Source organism: Sander lucioperca, chromosome 5, assembly GCF_008315115.2.
Source record: "Sander lucioperca isolate FBNREF2018 chromosome 5, SLUC_FBN_1.2, whole genome shotgun sequence".
Lineage (NCBI taxonomy): Eukaryota > Metazoa > Chordata > Actinopteri > Perciformes > Percidae > Sander > Sander lucioperca.
Window position 1 is genome coordinate 9,308,174 of NC_050177.1, and position 12,495 is coordinate 9,320,668.

General features: G+C 40.5%; 1 long non-coding RNA gene across 1 annotated transcript in view; it reads left to right on the plus strand.

Moving 5' to 3' along the window:
* The first annotated feature begins 6,321 nt into the window (after nt 1-6,321).
* LOC116047535 overlaps nt 6,322-12,495 on the plus strand; it is a 31,264-nt gene continuing 25,090 nt past the window's right edge. Inside the window, exons 1-2 of the long non-coding RNA XR_004104410.1 lie at nt 6,322-6,332; nt 7,490-7,494. This is a non-coding gene — a long non-coding RNA (uncharacterized LOC116047535). The remainder of the gene's footprint in view (nt 6,333-7,489; nt 7,495-12,495) is intronic.

A 12,495-nucleotide genomic window follows, 5' to 3' on the forward strand; every position in this document is an offset into this window, starting at 1 on the left:
AAGTGTTTTTTTCATAATATGGGCACTTTAAAGGTCCCATGGCATGAACATTTCACTTTATGAGGTTTTTTAACATTGGTATGCGTTCCCCCAGCCTGCCTATGGTCCCCCAGTGGCTAGAAATGGCGATAGGTGTAAACCGAGCCCTGGGTATCCTGCTCTGCCTTTGAGAAAATGAAAGCTCAGATGGGCCGATCTGGAATCTTGCTCCTTATGAGGTCATAAGGGGAAAGGTTACCTCCCCTTTCTCTGCTTTGCCCGCCCAGAGAATTTGGCCACCCCATGAGAGAGAGACATCATGGCTTGAAAACGAGCAAAGTGGCAGTTGGTCAAGGCCACACCCCCACTCTCCACCTTGCCCCCCCCTCTCTCCTCCTCAATAGCTACAGACACAGAAATGGCACATACTAAGGAAAGCTTATTGTGGGACTGGCTCTAGTGGCTGTAATTCTGCACCAAGGCTGAATTTCGGGAAAGAGACTTCAGATACAGTATTAGGGGACCACTAAGGCCTATATAAAAGCATCCAAAGAGCACCATGTCATGGGACCTTTAAAGATAGACATGGGCCATCTGGGGAAGTATGAGGTACTGCTCACTCACATGCGATCCTCTGAGTTTGTCTTTATGCCTGAAGTTAAAAAGAATCCTGCTGCTCTTTAGGAACCAAAGACAAACCCTTCATCAGTGTAACAAGGTAACATCTATAGTTAATTCTCAGGGGCATGTAAAATAGCCACTGAGATGCCAGGATTAAAAAACATAAAAAATTATACAGAGTTTAATTAAGGATCCAGCATTATTATAAAACAGCTAGAGGATATGTTCAAAAAGCAGGTCCCCCATTTATTCATCCTTGGTTAAGACTTTTAAAAAAAGAAATATTCTCTTTCTTTTTAATACAATGTAAATTATCTCCTCCTGGACCAAGAGACACCTTCTCAATGCCAATAAAAGAAAAAGCAGACATGGGGTGTCTGGCCTCTTTAAAGTGGCTTTCTACACATTTTTTGACACCCTCTCTCTTAATAGAGCTCCTGCACTCAGTAATTCAGCATTTCAAAGGGCACTTTGTTTCACTTTTAACGGAGGCATTAAATCATCCGTCACATCTGTTGTTTTACAGTTTAATGAATCTCTGCATGCCTTCAGTCTTGGAAAAGTTTTCTGTATTTCTTGTATATGGTCGATTAGGGCCATAGGCATCTTGGACCCTGATGAAGGCTGAGAGCGCTGGTTTTTGACATTTATCTGTTCTTCAAGAGCAGCTGCAAGTTTGTGAAAGATGTTTTCCCCCTTTGAACATAAATATACATGTCAGTTCTTACTAACTGTTGACAGCAAGCAAGAATTTGTGAAAGCAAAATTATATGTCAGACAAAAAAATGCAAAATCCACAATACGAGTACTTTGTTAGCAATGATATCTGCAACAATCAATCAAGTAATTTTGGCCACAGAACAAGTGGAAAGCACAACATTGACATATCACCTTAACAAGTTATGGCAGAGGTTTTAGCAAACAGTTGTCAATTTACACATCCAGCTGACACGTTCATTATGGGCATCTGACAATTCTAAGTTCTCCTTTTAGCTCTTTTGAGCTCCACAAACGCTTGAGGGAAATATCTGGCTCTTTAGCTATCAAATGCTCCGCTATGCCCACAGGTTAGATGCTACCTTTGTCTGTCTGCTGTTTGGTGCTGAGCACTGGGTTTATCAAAGCTTTCCCGCTAAAAACAGCTGCCTGCAAGGTTGATACAAGCGGTGAGAGTCCGTAAACTACAAACAACAACATTCATATTACACATTATCATTTGATTCATTATAAATTTTGAATACTATTTTGGATGTCCCTCTTTTCAGCCGGATGTCCATTACCTTCCGCTTTCTTTGTGTTGGAATTCTAAACTCCGGTGGATTTCTGAGGACTATGGTTAACTGCTCCTCAGATCTCTGCAGGGTAAATCCAGACAGCTAGCTAGACTATCTGTCCAATCTGAGGTTTCTGTTGCACGATTAAAACAACTTTTAAACGTACACACGTTCCACCAAAACAAGTTCCTCCCTGAGGCTATTTTGCAGCGGCACTGTGGCTCTGTCCGGCCACCCATGACAATTGTGATTGGTTTAAAGCAGGGGTCTGCAACCTTATTGATATGAAGTGCCCTTTCCAAAATGTCTTGTTTATTAGTGTACCATGTCAACATTAAGTTTAATAATGACATCACATCAAAATTTTATATCCAGGGAATCTGTCATTTTATTCCATAGCAACATTTGATAAGATTTATTTCCCATTATCAGGACATTGTAATTATTATTATTGTATATTATTATTATGATTACGAAAACATGGTTGTAGTATGCAGCATCCTGATTGGTGGAAAATGCTTGCAGAAAGAAACTGGCTTCAGTTACCTGGCTTCACTAACCCTAACAACCGCGGTCCCGCATAAGCTGTGTCACGACGCTGGTTATCAACTAGTTCAATCAACCCAGGGTTCCCAATCCAGCGACGCGCGCGTTCACATAAAAGAGGCGGTATTTGCGCAGCACGACCAATCGCAAACATCTACCAGAGCCGCAAATTTTATATAAGAAGAGCAAATTATAATTCTACATAAATATGAAGAACAGACACGGTTATGCAGGCAAGACGCAATACAGTCGCTGCTTCCTAAAACACTAAGGAAAGCTGGCAAAAAATAGCCGACACTGTAAATGCGTAAATCACAACGCTTATCAATATCTTCCCCATCAGTCAGGCACTAGATCTGACCATAATTACACTTGTGCTTTCCATAAACTGTCGTTGCTTTAGCCTATTATTTCAGTTGCAACCCTGGCAGTAGTAAGCGATCGTGAGAGCAAATAAAATATATAAAAACATAATTCAAACCGATGTGCGCATTGGCAACACACAGCTCAAGATGCCGATAGCCTATACGTTATTTCCTCCCATTAAAATCTATATATTTCATAAAAATACCCATCAGGGAATGTTAACGGGGTTGTCGGTCTCTAAATGTTTTAACTTTTATGAGCGCATCCCTCTCTCCCCCTCTCTCTCCCTCTCCATGCACCGAGCTCCGCCTGATCTTCTAAGAACGCTGACGCCGTTATCAATCGAGTATTGATTGGTCAGTAGGCGGTGCTTTTTACACCAGTTGACGCCAAATTTTGCTTCGTAGTACAGGCCTCAGGTCCTGTGTGCCTCATTTGCAATGAATGCTATTGCAAAATGATCAGTGTTGGGAGTAACGCGTTACAAAAGTAACGCAATTACAGTAATGTATTCCTTTTTGCTGTAACGCAGTAATATAACGCATTACTAATTAAATTTCGGTAATATTATACTCGTTAAAATCTCAGTAACGCGAGTTACAACGCATTTTAACGCAACATTTAGTGGTGCATTGGTTTTTTTAAGAATTCACCAACACCGCGACACATTTTCCTGTCGCTGTATTCGATGGTTGAGATGACTGCAGAGACAGATACATTTGCGAGATGGATATTATTTTCAGGAGTTATTACGCTGCGTTGAAGTGAGCTGTCCTGTTTCTGTTCCCGTGGTCAGAGCTAGAACCAGAGACGGTACGGACAGCATGTATGTCCCAACAGGTGACGGTACGTCAGCGGCTGACAGATATAAACATGTCGGGAATTAATGTTGAGGCTTGCTACACGTAAATATCATTGCATTTTATCAGCCGTGGAGAGTAACTATGCCTGTAGTGGAATCGCTTCGAATGACGACCAAAAACGCTTGTCTTTTACTGTGACCATTTACTGTTCAATATGTTGCAGTTTTACAAACAAGAAAGTGAACAACTGGAGCCTGACGGACATGTTGCATCTCAGTAAGCTAGCAAGAGTAGGCTACACAACAGACAACTTCCGTGTAGCCTACTTCAAAATAAAAGCACTTCCTGTGACGGTTCGCAGTAAAACTAAATTACTGTTAAATAAGGTTGTGTAGGCTACCTTTTCACAAATCAGCTGTAAATCAAGTACTGTAAATAATGTTAATAGTGAGTTTTAATCACACTATAATTGAACATTTCCTTTAGAGTGTTTTAACCTAAACAACATGAATTTCTTATTGAAGTGCTATAAACAAACATTTTACAACAATGCGATACTTTTAATTGAGTATTTTCATTTTCTCCTACTTGCCTATTATACGTTTTACTTATCTATTTTGTATAGCTTTAGTTACTTTGCATATTTATATTAATTATACAAAATATGAATAATCTATTATGTATTAAAGTGGATAAAGACGACTTTATTGATCCGGTGGTGAAATTCACAAGCTAGCTGCCAAATCAAACTTCCCCTGTTATTTTGGTGAAAGTAACTCAAAAGTAATGCAAAAGTAGTGTTACGCATTACAATTCAGAGACAGTAATATTGTAATATAACTAATTACTCTCAAATGACAGTAACTAGTAATCTATAATGTATTACATTTTGGAAGTAACTTGCCCAACACTGAAAATGATACAACCAGCATCATCATCAAGAATGAAGAATGCAACATAATGATCGTGTCATTCACGTGCATATTAAGTAGCCACATGCATCTGTTTTGGTCTTAATACATCCACAGGTTTACTCCAGCGGAGAGGATGGTTCATTTAGCCAGCAGTTAAGTTTATAAAAATTTAGCAAACTAAAAGATAAACAGTTAGACTACAAACCGACAGCTTTTGGTTTAGCTTGTTTGTAAAAATTAGCTATTTGCAGAGTAGAGCTGTGTTTGCGTAAAACAGCGCGGTGGACACAGTGGACTGAGCAGACAGAGCAGATTTAAATATCGCTTTCTACACGTTTATGCCTGTCTATACAGGTGAGTGCATTGATAAGTATTGGCTTTTTACTCACAAAGGTTTTATTGTAGCCTACTTACAGTAACGAGACTAGCGTTAGTTCATCTGCCCCAGCGGCCATTGGTAATCCTCTTTGTATCGTTCGGGATAGTTTTTATACAGTCTATGGTGGGGATACAAGTCAATCAAACTACCGTAAATAACAGGTTGCGCAACTGTGAACGTTGTTATTTGGCATGCGGATGAGAGAGTGCTTCAGCATTTCAACCATGATTTCAACACATCAATAACTCTCTTGCACACATATTGCCAGCGTGCCATTGGTTAAGGTACCGCGTGCCCATGGTGGCACGCGTGCCGAAGGTTGCCGACACCTGAGGCCTGTACTACGAATCAAGATCAACATGCCCTGGATTTCTTTCAGTTATCCGGCTTCACTAACCCTAACAACCACGGTCCCGCATAAGCTGTATCACGACGCTGGTTATCAACTAGTTCAATCAACCCAGGGTTTCCTAATCCAGCGACGCGCGCGTTCAGATAAAAGAGGCGGTGTTTGCGCACCACGACCAATCGCAAACATCTACCAGAGCTGCATATTTTACATAAGAAGAGCAAACTATAATTCTACATAAATATGAAGAACACAGACACGGTTTTACAGGCAAAATGCAGGAAGGAAAGCTGGCAAAAAAGCCGACGCTGTTATGCGTAAATCACAACGTTTAGCTTATCAATATCCAATGGTGTAGTCTACGTGATAGTAAGCTCCAGGATTTCCATATACTCACTTAAAAATGCACAATGACACGTAACAACATACTTTCCATTATATGTTTGATATATTTTGAATTGTCATCTGTGCTTTATTCTTCACATAGGCTCAATGGAGGTATTTCACCATACATTGGTGCATAAAAGTGTATCGGAATGCAGGAAATGAAGTCGTTGATGCTTAAAACTTCCCTGGGGGAGGACACCCAGACCCCCCACTATGATATGCCCCCCTCCTCCCCCAAAGGCAGATTCTGGCCAATATACAGTACAGTACACCCACTACAATACATTAGACTAAACTGGTCACTTCCCCATCAGTCAGGCACAAGATCTGACCATATATAATTACACTTTTGCTTTCCATGAACTGTCGTTGCTTTAGGCTTTTATTTCAGTTGCAACCCCAGCAGTGGTGCGCGATCGTGAGAGAAAATAAAAAAAACATAAAAACATAATTTAAACCGATGTGCGCATTGGCAACACACGGCTAAAGAAGGCAACAAATAGCCTATAAGTAATTCCCTCCACTGAAAATCTATATCTTTCATAGAAATACCCATCAGGAAATGTTAACGGGGTTGTCAGTCTCTAAATGTTTTAACTTTTATGAGCGCACCTCTCTCTCTCTCCGCCCACCGAGCTCCAGCTGATCTTCTAAGAACGGTGACGCCGTTAACAGTCGAGTATTGATTGGTCAGTGGGCGGTGCTTTTATACCGGTTGATCTCTGATCTCCAACTTAACCTGCTCCTGACCAGGTTAGGCGTTCAGCATAAGTTACCACGGTGATTGAACCCAATCACAAGTGATCCACTTTCGTAGTACAGAAAACCCTGGGTTGAGCCTGAAGTTAGCTCGTTAACGCCAAATCTCGCTTCGTAGTACAGGCCTCTGGTTAGGCGTTGAGCATAAGTTACCACGGCGATTGAACCCGAACACAAGTGATCCACTTTCGTAGTACAGAAAACCCTGGGTTGAGCCTGAAGTTAGCTCGTTAACGCCAAATCTCGCTTCGTAGTACAGGCCTCTGGTTTAAAGAAATGGCAATAAACCAGAGCATCCCGGAATGCTGTGTGGACTAGCCAGACCCTCCTCTGCAGCGCTGTGGAGGAAGGTCTGGCAATGCGAGACTAAGTGTGAACTCACTTATTCTTAGTCAAAACATTCACTGAACTCTTGATGGATCAGACAGGTATTCAGAGAGTCAGGCATTTAAAATATATGTAATCCTATCTGCACTTCTGAGAAAAGTATTTTAAGAGAAAGATTAGAATGTTCGGCTGAGCATTTCTATCTAAAACCTATAATGTTGTGTTCTGTATAAAGACCTGTGTGCATGCGGTGGGTGAGGTGATTGTGATTTCAACCACCACCCCCCGATGGAATCTCTACACTTTTACAGCCCCCGTATTTCTTAGTGGCTTGTTTGTGTAATCAAACAGATTTAATTCAACAAAAATCCAGCAGGTGCACGGCAGAACATTACTTTTATTCTCTCAGTGTATGTTTTTCTTTTTTTCCTCCAAACAATCTATTTTAACTATTTTTGTCTGAAATTGATCCAAAGTGTTTTTGTCCGTGAGGTAAGCAGACAGAAAAATGAGAATTTCTATATCAGGAAGAAAAAAAAATCTCAGCAGCAGATTTTTCAAGGTACCATGGCAACAGAGTATTCAAAGAATGTTGATGAGAACAGCAGGCATAGAGATGCTGATTACAAGGGGAGACAATTTGTTACTCCAATTGCAAGAGCAACACAGTCTGATTGCACACACACAGGCATTGTGTCGTCTTCTTTAATCTGTAAACCACTGTACAAAAACACAGTTTTTTTGTCTGTCCAATCACAGCCCTTCAGTCAGAGGATGAGTTAGAGTGGTTGTGGCACCTTGGTGAGGAGATGAAGGGCTCAGGCTAGTTTAGCAGCTAAAGCTTTGGCATAGTGATGCAAGATGGCTACAGCTTTGATTGGCAGTACAGCAAGATGAGCACCTGAGGGTGGAGACTTTTTTTTATATATCCTGAGAAACTCAATTTCAAATCACACAAGAGGAAGTGGCAATCAACACAGCACTGCAGCTGTCTATCTTGGGTGGCTATTTTCACTTCCCAATCTCACTCTTCAGTGCTCGGCAAACACACCACTGTCTTGACAAACATAATCACTCACAGCACAGATTCAGAGAGCATCTGTCGACGGGCAAAAAGCTTTAAAAAAAAAAAAAATGCTGCATACACAGTCTGTTAGACACCTTTTTGCACTGAATATACACAACTCTCAGCAGCACATGATCAGGTGATGATTGTTGTGTAAAAGTCCTTGTCATCAGGAACAATGACAGAAAGCACTGAGTGGCCTATGTTCATATGAAAGCAGGAAACTCAAAGAGAATCATTGATGCCATATGAGTTGAATGAATATGTATGTGATGTTTTACATGAAGAAAAAAAAGAAAACATTTATTATTTAAAGTAGAGCTGGGCAATATGGAGAAAATCAAATATCACAATATTTTTGACCAAATACATCAATGACGATATTGCGGCGATATTGTAGGGTTGACTATTGGTGCTTTCACAGAATATTAACACAATGAGAGTTTTGATAAATAATCACCAATAATGTGGATACACTGACTAATTAAGTAAAGGCAAATACGAAAACAGCTAGTAAGTCTGGTAAGTTCAGAATATTACATCACTTTACTGCAATGCAGCCTTCGGAACCAGGAAAAGACAACACGCACGCACGCACGCACGCACGCACAGTCCTCGATTTATAGTTAGATTATGGTCATATTGCTGTTGCCATATGTCCCAGTTCAACTATGTTTACGCTGTTAACAAAAATGTCCAGCTAACATTTATTGGTATTTTAGAAATATTGTCTAAAACAGGGATCTTCAACAAGTGGTCCGGGACCCCTAGGGGGTCCTCAGAGTCAATGCAGGGGGGGCCTCCAAATAATTGTTAATTTTTTTAAGTTTTTTCAAAAATGCAAAGTAACATGAATCCAACATATTATTAGCAAATATAAATCCCCACTGCTTACTGGCCTATGGGTAAGGTAGTCACTAAGGTAGCCATCCACAGATGCAGTTCATCCTAAGGATTCACTGTGCCACATGTAACATTAAAACATGATTTATAAAATAAGGCCAACAATTATTAGGCTATTTTATTGTAATAGCTTAGTATTCTATGCAAAGGTATGTATAACGGCTTTAGGCCACCCTACACGTTTTTGTAGGCCCAGTTTAATATGCAACTTCATTTTAGACAATACATGTAGTAAGGGGTCCCTGCTCCAGCTCTCTTTCAGTTAAGGGATCCTTGGCTTAAAAAACGTTGAAGTCCCCTGGTCTAAAAACTTTAATAATGTATAAAAAAAAAAAATCTAGGATATTATCCCAAACTCAACTATTGCACTATAATTGCTGCTAAGAAGTGGTCCATCACCATTCCATAAAGTAGAGTACATTAAGGCCTTTAGTATAAAACATTTTTTTCCTATTATTGTGCTCAACTGTAGAAAGTAATTACTGAAGGCGTTAGTCATGCTTATCAATGTTCCATTTTTGCTCAAGTTGTAGCTGTTATGAATACAAACTCTAGTGTATGTCTGAATTATTGAAGAATTTCTTCTGCAAGTCATGAAGTAATCTTGTCAAAATGACAGCATTTGCAATGAAGCCGAGTCCCCCCACAGATGAAGTGAGCGAAGTAAGAGTTAGTGAAAGGACATCTGACTAGATGGATCTGGAGGCTGCCATTGTGTGAGTGCATCTAGGTGAAATTCAAAGCTCCATGCCAAGGATTCTGTGCTGTTGAATAGATGAGTGTTAGGGTTCAGTGGGTGTATGGAATAGAGGCTACCAAGGCTAAGATAAAAGGAGGATGCCGGCTAACTCACAGTGGATGGGTGGCAGTGACTAAAAAGGCCCTACCTGAGCACAACAGCACCACAGCACAACCCTCATCTCCTCTTCTCAGGCTGACTCTGATAGAGTGTGTTATCAGTGCAGACAGGCAGGCTAAATCACTGGTTGAGTAAAGATTAGAGCAACTGGTCTTTTATTTTACCCATGAGGGCAGGCAGGTGAATGTCAAAGCAGCCTGATTCACAGGGGAACACTCCGGGGCGGAGGGTGAGTCAACCCCCAGGGCAAGCGCTGATTTATGCATTACTTGTGTTCAATGGTGCAACACTATATTAAACTGAGCAGTTCACTGAGGAGAAATATGTAATCTACAGAGATCACCGGTTTGCCCTATGCTTTTAAATTGATTACAGTGGATATGGTAGAAGGTAGGGGTGCATGATATATCGACTCAATATCGTTATCGCGATATCACGTTGCACAATATATTAAAGTGTCGTGATAAGTATGCAGTATTTTTTTTATACTGTTTCTAATATGTCCTGTTCTGTAGACATGCTCTTTATTTATTGTTTTTATACTATACAACCAGTAAAACGTGTCCTGTTCTGAGACATGGTCGTTATTAATTTATTCATGTTTTACCAGTCCAATATGAGTTGTCAGTTGAAATAAACCTTGTGTTGTAAGAAAACTTGTTTTATTTGTTATGAATCTATTTTGATGCGTTTTCCCATAAGTTTAGTAATTTTACTTAAAAATATCAAAAATTAATATTGATATTGCAATATTCATAATCAATATCACAATATCACATTTTGGCCTGTCAATGCTTCTAGGCAATCTAGTAGCTTCCTTGTTAGTAACCACTATGTAAATGAGCCCAACCAGGGATTAGGGCTGCACATTAGCTGCAGATAGATATTACATTACATTGCTAATCTGAAACATTGTTTGTGGTCCCTGTTAAATAAACCATTGCTCTCCATCAATTTATGTGACTCTATGCCAACATGCACTTCTTTAAGTGTTGGTAATCTTGTAGGCAACTGGGCCACCTAAAAATTGCATCACAAAACCTTGACTAATAATTGCCTCCTCCACAGACATTTATCCACAGCAGGTAAAGGTAACTTTGGAACTTTTTGCATAAAGTAAACATTTTCAGCTACTTTTTTTGCATTGCTGGTAACTCTTGTGTCTCCTGCTATCCCATAATGCTTTGAGAAGCAATTCACTCACGTCTCATAGACAATGAATAGGGGCACTTGGTGTTGCACTGCGTTCAGTGGGTCTTCACCCTTAGTGGGCATTAACACCAAGATAAGTGATCCGCGATTTGCTGCAGGGTGGTGCGGCAAGGGGAGTGTCATTGAAACGGCCCATTTGTGTGACATCTTGTTGTGTTCTTAAACCGCCCAACGAAGCACAAGTAGACTTTATATTTCACAATTACTGTTTTTGGTCAGATCGTTTATAGATTTTGACGTTTCCATCCGCACTTGAAGGCAGCTTTATTTCACAGGAGAGAGAGAAAGAAAAGAGATTAGTGAGACATAGCGAGTGCTTTGGTGGAAACATTCAGCTATTACACAAACTCCCGGGCACTTCAGCGCTTGTTTCATTTTTTACCCTCATAGTGTAAAACTTTTCTGCGGCAGCGATGTTTCCTGTTTACTGTACAGAACTCTCACACCGCCTCAAACCACAGCTCAAACACAATGACAATCTCTGGTTACGTGATTGGCCACCGCAGCGTAAAGTGGGGTTGTGTTTCTCCAAAAGTAGTGTCGATCTCAACTTTTCGCTACAGGCCCGCTGCGTTTTTTTTTGTTTTTTTTTAAGATACATTTTTTTATTGTGTTTTATCATTACACATACAGAACAGAGAAACACAAATTGAACAAGAACAAAAACCCTCTCCCACCCCCACCCTCTGCGGTCTCAAGGAAAACAAAACAAATAAACAGAAATCACACCTTGCCTAGTCACACTCCTCTATTTCTTGTGGCGCATTAGGTCTGATATTTGTGCTGCTGTGTTATTCCATAGGTTGATAGTCGATGATTTGGCTTTGTTAATCCTTGCTGTAGAGAGCTCAAGCATAACTATGTCTAGAAAATACGCCAACCACTGTTTTATACAAAGCGAGTGAGGGGGGAGCCAGCGTTGAGCTATCATTTTCTTGGTTGCAGTTGAGCCGGCTAGCCAAATCTTCCTCTGTCACTCAAGCAGGTGTAATTTAGGGTCGTCATTAAGTAAACAATCGGGTCAATAGGAATTAGGGCTGAACGATTAATTGCATTTGCGATAATATCGCGATATGTTAAAACGCGATTTCCTAATCGCAAAGGCTGCGATTTGGTCACATGACTCATCAGTCTGCACTCCGCAGAGAAAGCATCAACTAGCACGCTAACGCTACGCCGTACCTTGAGCTGATTTCTGTCATTCAAACAACTCGGAGTTGTAGTTTAAAACTTTTACAGCCATTTTAATAAAATGAAGGGTTTTATTCGGGCTCGAGTCCATACATGCAGTTAATGGATACAGGCACACAGAACTCAAGGCTCGGTTGGCAACGATTAGCTCTGATTAGCGGTTAGCTCCGATTAGCTCCATTATAAAGATATGAGTGGAGGAGCTGCCACTGAGAGGGGTAACAACCAGACTCTGATAAATGACGTTCGGGGAGCTTTCACAGCAGCGTGGCCGCGGTGTTTCAACAGTTTTATTAGTACAGTTAATCCCACGGCAAGAACACCAGCAACTAGCTAACGTAACGATAGCCTCTCTGAACAAGTGCACACGGCAGCAACTTCACGAGGGGGAGGGGCTGGAGGCAGATCCTCTCTGTGCACTGTAAAAAAATACACTGTTGTGTGTGTGTGTGTGTGTGTGTGTGTGTGTGTGTGTGTGTGTGTGTGTGTGTGTGTGTGTATATATATATATATATATATACACACACTATATACTATATTTTTACTTATTTAACTGTCTA